We start from the raw sequence: 7,589 nt of genomic DNA on the forward strand, positions 1-7,589 counted from the left end.
ACCACTTCAATTCCTGTAGCATTTTTGGACTCAGTCAGGCTGTGTTAATCATTTTTCCATTACTATAACAAACTATCTGAAATAAACAACTTTAAAAGAGGAAAAGTTTATTTCAAAGGTTTTGTTTCATGGTTAGATGGTTCCATAGTTTTGGGGCCTGTGGTTAGGCAGCACATCATGGCAGGGAGCATGTGTTAAAGCAACCCACATGGCAGCTGGGGATCATGAGAGTGAGAAAAGGACCAGCATCTCACTATCCCCTTTGAGAGCTCACCTTCAATGACCTAGCACCTCCCACTCAGCTCCATCTCTTAAAATCTCACCATCTTCCAATAGTGCCAAGCTGAGGACCAAGCATTTAGCACATGGCCTTGGGGAACATTCCAGATCCAAACTGTAGCACATGCCTGGTACTTTTCTATTTCCCCAACCAAATCTTCTCAAACCTTATGTTACTGACTGAATGTCTGTACCCTCAAAATTCATATGCCCAAAGACCCCACCTCCTAATATCCCCAATATAATGGCATTAGGAGGTGGGGTCTTTGAGAGATAACTGGGTCATGAGGGCAAAGCTTTTAGGATGAAATTAGTACCTTTACAGAAAGGACCCCAGAGAGCTCTTACACCCTCATCCACCATGTAAGGACACAAAGCAAAGTCGGCAGCAACCAGAAGAGGACCCTTACCAGAATCTGACCAGACTGACCCCTTGATCTTGGACTGTGAGCATCCAGAAGTGTGAAAAGTAAATTTCTGTTGTTATCAAGCCACCAACTCTATGGTACTTTAGTTTAGCAGCTCTAGCTAAGACACCCTGCAAATTCTAAGCCAAGGCTTAGAATTGACATCAAAATGCAATACTTAATACTTAGAAGGAGGTCAATGTAGTGAGTGGGGCAAAAAGTCTAAAATACTGAGAAAAACTGTTGGATCTACCAACTTCTAAGCTAAGTGACTTTGGGCACAAAAATACAGCACACCATGTCAGACCTGAGCTTTCCACTATGGTAACTACTGGACAAATATAACGATTGAACACTTGAAATATGGCTAAGCCAAACTGAGATATGTTTTAAGTAAAAAAAAATATGTACTGGATTTCAAAGATTTAGTACAAAATAAAGTAATTTTAAATATCTCATTAATGGCTTTTAAATTGATCACCCATTGATATTTTCTTTTTTTTGGCAGTCTGAGGATTGAATCCAGGTAAGCACTCTACCACTGAGCTTCATCCCTAGCCTGAAATGATAATACTTTAGTTATATTGAGTTAAATACAATATTTTACTAAAATTAATTTCTTTTTTTTTTCCATGGCTACTAAACCTTTTTTATTAGATTTCTCGCTTACAGTGTATTTCTATTGCATGGTGCTGCATACGCTAGAGCAAACAGCATGATTAGCTATGATGGAGAAACTTCTGGAGATTACCAAAACACAGGAAGTTGTACCAAATGTCTTTTTACTCACCGGAAGTTAGCTAACCAGGTGGTTTACTGTCACTAGATTTTAAATTTAATATTGCTTCATGAGTGTTAAATATTATAGAAATTTTCTCTAAATAAATACAAGATAAAACTAGAGAATTTTTTATCTATCTTAAAAGGTTTATCATATGAGAAATGAAAAGTATATCAATGCTATATGAGACAGAGTGAAAGTCATGTCAAGATTACCTATCCAGGGCTGGGATTGTGGCTCAGTGGTAGGGCACTTGCCTTGCATGTGTGAGGCATTGGGTTCAATCCTCAGCACCTCATACAAATAAATGAATAAAATAAAGGTCCATCAATGTGTAAATAAGATATTTTTTTAAAAAAAGATTACTTGTCCAAGAGCAGACACATGGCGATTTATTTGAGCCCACATATTTAAAAAATGAAAGGTTTCACATAAATTTGGGGATACTTTAGCAGAGGAAAAAAAGTCAACCCCTCATACCTGCAACCCCTCTACTCTCCAGGATCAACACTAGCTGGGCTGAGAAGCACATGCTGCCCAGATTGGCACAGTCTCCACCACTCACACCTGGTTTCTTTCCTTTATATAGTGGCCTACCTAGTCTATATAGGCCTTATGGTAGGCAATTATCATTTTAAAATTTCAAATTTGAAGAACCTGCTTTTCAGAAGCAAAGAAAATTTTCTTTAAGGAAAAAAATAAAAGACTATAGCAATTTAGGTAGCGAATTTCCCCCTCTTTTATCTGGAGAGCAGCATAATGTTAAAATGCATTACCAAGGATAACATGCTATATCACTAAACTTAGATTTATGAGTTCTAGAAAACAATCAGGAACACAATGAAACAAATTTTGAATCTGCTATTTAAATGGAACAAAAGTTAATGAATCATTAAATGAAGCAATGGCCAAACATGTGCAGGAAATTTATGCAAATAAATTTCACAAAATTACCAAATAACTCAACCTTATCTACGATCATAGGAACATAATTAAAGTGGGCTATTGGCTTGTCCTTCCAGGTCCTCATTTAATGCTCTTCACCTTGCCCAGCTATGATTTGGCCCCTATAGGGCACAGAGCAAAATGAAAATGTGGAGCCCTTGTTCAAACATGATGTAAGAATTTTAAGACAGTGATAGCAAACCATTAAGCCAAGTGTGGGATCCTTCTGGATATGGGGTCCTATGTGATTCGGAGGCTGCATGCCCATGAAGCTCACCTTAACTACAGTGAAGGGCATCTAATCAATTCCAATGTAAGCAGTGGTTAAGAAAGTCTTCCCGCAAGAGGAAAAATCCTAAATTGAGACCTGATACATTATTTTCTGATCTAAATCACCTTTTTAAAACTGGGCTTGGCAGCATGAGGGTGGAAGAAGTACTCTTAGAGCTGTCACCTTTGCCCATCAAGCAGCAAGTGGCAACCAACTGGTAGAACCCCAAGGACTCAGAACTATTGTGATGAGAGGACCTGAGGCTTCTCTAATTTAATTGCACTTTTAAGAATTGTGCACTTCGGTTGCTACGTACCGATATTATACAGTTTCAGATTTCCTTAGTGTATGCAAATCCTGCTACTGTACTTAGAGTTAGAATGACTATTGCTTTGATGTCATCATGAAAATTAATATTTAATGAAAAGTTTACAAGATTATTTTAAAATAAATGTACTTGTAAAACATTAACCTGAATTTTTAAAGTTTATTGCTTAGTTACAACCCTCTGGTGATCAGACCACCATTACCAAATATAAATAGTCTTTACCCCATCTTGACCCAGTAGCCCTCCCTCCCAGAGACAAACATGTTATTTTTGCTGTGTATGTGTTTGGCTATGTTTTGTATTATAGGTGTAGGTATATGTGAGTATATGTGAATGTGTGAGTTTGTGTTTGGGTCTTACTGGGTTCCCAATACCTTTATTTATAGAATGGAAAAAAATAGAATAATAGGCTCATTTGATAGAACTGTTTCTTCATTTATTTACAAATATTTAATAAGTGTGCCCTGTAGGTCAGGTACTGTCCTAGGTGCTTTGGGATATAGCAATGGAGCTAAGAATCTCTACCCCTGTGGATCTGAAAGTTTCATCAAGATAGACAATAGACAATGTGACTGGGTAAAATATACAGTATTCTGGGTGTACTAAGCACCATGGGAAATAAAATAGAAAGGGAAGTAGGGAAATGCAGACGGCAGGGGATGCATGTTGAAGTAGGGTGATTAGGGAAGGCTTCAGTGAGAAGAAGACTCTTGAGTGACAGTAGACCAAAGGTAAGGGAGAAAGACATGGGACTATCTGAAGGAAAAATGCAAAGTCCTGGAGCTGGCATATCACCTGAGATTCAATGACACGGCAAGGAAGCCAGAATGGCAGTCACAAAATGAGATGGAGAAACGTAATCTGAGGTCGGGGGGAATGTCCGATTGCATAGGGCCTTATTAGAAGAATTTTGGACTTTACTCTGGATAAGTGGGAGTCTTCTGAGTAAAGAAGCAACATGGCCTGATTTATATTTTAACATCACCACTCTGCCCACACTGTTGAGATCAGATTGTGCTGAGCAAAAGCAGAAATGGGAAACTATTTCTGGAGTTGAGACAGCTGAACCAATCCAAGCAGGAGATGAAGGGGGTTCCAACCAGGGTGAACACCAGCAGTGGAGATGATGAGACATGACCACATTCTGGGTGACACTTGATATCTGAGATGAAAACATGGGCTAGGGGCTGTGAAAGAGAGGACTTGAGAGTAGCTCTGGGATCTTTGTTCTCAGAGAGTAGAAGGGTGAAGCTGTTATTAACTGAAATGGAGATAACCATGGACGGAACACGTTCAGAAGGGAGATCCAGAGGCTCAGTTTGGGAATGTAAAATTGGTGATGGTTTCTAGACATCCAAGTAGCTGACGTTGAGGTAGTTGTATATATGACTCTGGAATTCAGGAGCGGTGTAGGCTGGTGATGAATATTTAAAAATTGTTAGCATATCAATGATATGTAAAATCATGAGACTCAGTGAAATCAGTAATGAAGCGAGTGTAGATAGAAAAGACATCTGAGATCTGGGATGTTCTAAGATTAAAAGTCAGGGAGATGTGGATATAATAGCAAAGCAGATGAAGAGGAGCTGCCTGTAAGGTCAGAAGAAAGCCAGGCAAGTGAGACGTCCTTGAAGCCAATTGAAGAAAGGATTTCAAGGAGGAGAGAGCAGTCAACTGTGTCAAATGGCTGAAATGGGTCACGTGAGATGGGCAGACTGAGAATTGACACCTGGACATAGTGGCCCTTAATGAGAGTGATGTGATAAGGCCGTTTGATATTGAGTGAAGAGAAGAAAATTGTACACCTCAACTACAGGCAACTCTGAGAAGACTATAGTTTTAAAAAGCACAAAATAAATGAGTGTCTGGAAGCACTTTTGAAAATTGTAAAAGCATGATGTAAATTCTGGGTATGATTTTAAGAACTAAGACCTACTGTGTACTAAAAAATATGGCTTTGAACTTGTCAGCTAGACTCAAGAATTGTGTGGCCTACTAGGCGCTGTGGTATACACCTGTAATCCCAGGGCCTCAGGAAGCTGAGGCAGATAGGTCACAAGTTCAAAGCCAGCCTCAGCAATTTAGCAAGGCCCTAAGCAATTTAGCAAGACCCTTTCTCAAAATAAAAAATAAAAGGGCTGGAAATGTGGCTTAGTGGTTAAGCATCCCTGGATTCAATCCCTAGTTCAATGAAAGAAAGAAAAGAAAGGGGGGAGGGAGAAAGGGAGAGAGAGAGAGAAAGGGAGAAAGAGAAAGAGAGAGAGAGAGAGAGAGAGAAAGCAAGCTTCATTTAATGATTCATTAACTTTTGTTCCATTTAAAAAGTTGTGCCCTATCAGAGATTTAGCACCCCAAAGACTATGTGCTTACTACGCCCATGGCTATGCTAAGCCATCACCAATCCTCAGGAAATCCCACTTCAAAGACTCCTGACAGTTAAGAGACAGTGTCTATTAAACTTTTCCTCCCAACCTGGTCACACTATCCGCCCAGGAAGTACAAGATGAGGAAAAATCCATAGTTCTACACACAAAGAAAAGCTACAGTTACTCTTTTTTAAAAAGGGTTCTTTGTTCCTCAAGTTTGCAGAGCTTTCTTTGGAAAACCCCCAAGGTAATCAGTACATGTTGTTTTACTACACTATCAAGACAAAAAAACAAAGGCCCAGTGTTCTCTCTGATAAGTGGATCCTGATCCATATGGGGGAAGGGAGGGTCATGGGAAGAATGGAGGAACTTTAGGCAAAGGGGAGAGAGGGGAGGGGTCACAGGGGCAGGAAAGATGATGGAATGAAATGGACGTCATTACCCTAGGTATATGTATGACTGCACATATGGTGTAACGCTACATCGTGTACAACCAGAGAAATGAAAAGTTGTGCTTCATTTGTGTACAATGTGTCAAAATGCTTTCTTCTGTCATATATACCTAATTAGAATTAATTAATTAATTTTAAAAAGATAGTACTAAATGGAGAATTAAAGTGCCCTCATCCACTGCTAGTAAAAATGAATGCCTCCACAGTATCAAAGGATGTTGTAATTGCCTCTGCCTTGCTCAAGTTAGGATATTGTGTTATTTTTTTTTTGTCCTGGAAATGTGAACACAGGTGTACAAAGTGCCTGCAAGACAGAGTTCATGGGCTGATAGTTAAGTGTTCCATCCCAGGTTGTCCATCCCTAAGGGACTCAGCCTCATAGACTGCTGACAGCCATGCTGACCAATTCAGAGACCTAAGCATCATAGGACTGTGGGGTCACACCTGAAGCAAAGAACATGAGCTGAAGCTGGGGGGAATGAAGGACACCTACCCTTTAACATAGATCCATTCACCAATTCATTCATTTAACAGATGTGGCAGGCAATACACTGTAGGCTTAGGCAGTCCAATAAAAATAAATTGTGAGCCAAAAATACAAGCCTTCTATGTGACTTAAAATATTTTAGTAGCCATATTTTTAAAAGCAAAGCCAGGAGTGGTGTTTCATGCCTGTAATCCCAGTGACTCAAGAAGGCTGAGGGAAGAGGCTCTCGAGTTCAGAGCCAGCCTCAGCAACTGAGCCAGGCCCTAAACAACTTAGTCAGATCCCATCTCAGATTTAAAAAGGGCTGGGGATATGGCTCAGTGGTTAAACATCCCTGGATCTAATCCCTGGTATAAATAAATAAATAAATAAGAAAATGAAAAAGTAAAAAGAAACAGGTGGAATTAATATTAATAATATATTTTATTTAACACCCTATATCCTAAGATTTGTCTTTCCAACAAGTAGTCAATATTAAAAATTATGAATGTGAAAGCAAATTTTTTTAACTATTTCTGCAGTGTCTTTGAAATCCAGTGTGTATTTTACACTTCCAGCACATCTCAATTCAGAGGAGCCACATTTCAGATGCTCACTAGCCACCTGTGGCTAGCGGTGACTGTACTAGATGCTGCAGCTCTAGGCACAGGAATCTCACAGGAGCAAACCACATGTCTTGCCTTCAAGAAGCCTTAGATCATTAAGGGTAAAGAGAACTCAGGAAACCAGTGGTTAGAATCAAACCAAAACAGAGTTAAAGGCAGCACGTTAGTGGCATGGAAGAAAATAGAACCTCACAGAAGATTGGATAGCATCTTATCTTTCTGAAGTAGCTTCAGAAAGCTACTTCAAGAAGTGGAGTCTTAGCTGAGGCCCTTAAAGTAAGCATCTAAGGGATTGAGAGGCATAAAAGGAGGGGACAATAGAGGACCAGTGCCTGCAAAGTCCTGGGAATAAGAGAGAATACAGTAAGATCCAAGACCTTCACATTGTGCATTATTGCCAAGCAGTGTGATCTGAGAAGAAGAGTAAAAGTCTAAGCCCTCAAGTAAAGAGGGTCCAGACCATGGGGGACTTTGTGAACCATGCCAAGGAAGTTGGGATTCCTCTTGAAGGTAAGGATTGTCCTTGGGAAATGCTGAGCAGGAATTTTTGGTGGGCCCAATTTCTCAACCAATCTTCTCCAAGCCCTTCTGAAGAGCGTGTCTAGGAGACTGAGCTGCTTAGGGTTCCCAAGGGACTGGCCGCAGAGCTAAGAACATAGATGGTGACC

Source organism: Callospermophilus lateralis, chromosome 12 (genome assembly GCF_048772815.1).
Source record: "Callospermophilus lateralis isolate mCalLat2 chromosome 12, mCalLat2.hap1, whole genome shotgun sequence".
Lineage (NCBI taxonomy): Eukaryota > Metazoa > Chordata > Mammalia > Rodentia > Sciuridae > Callospermophilus > Callospermophilus lateralis.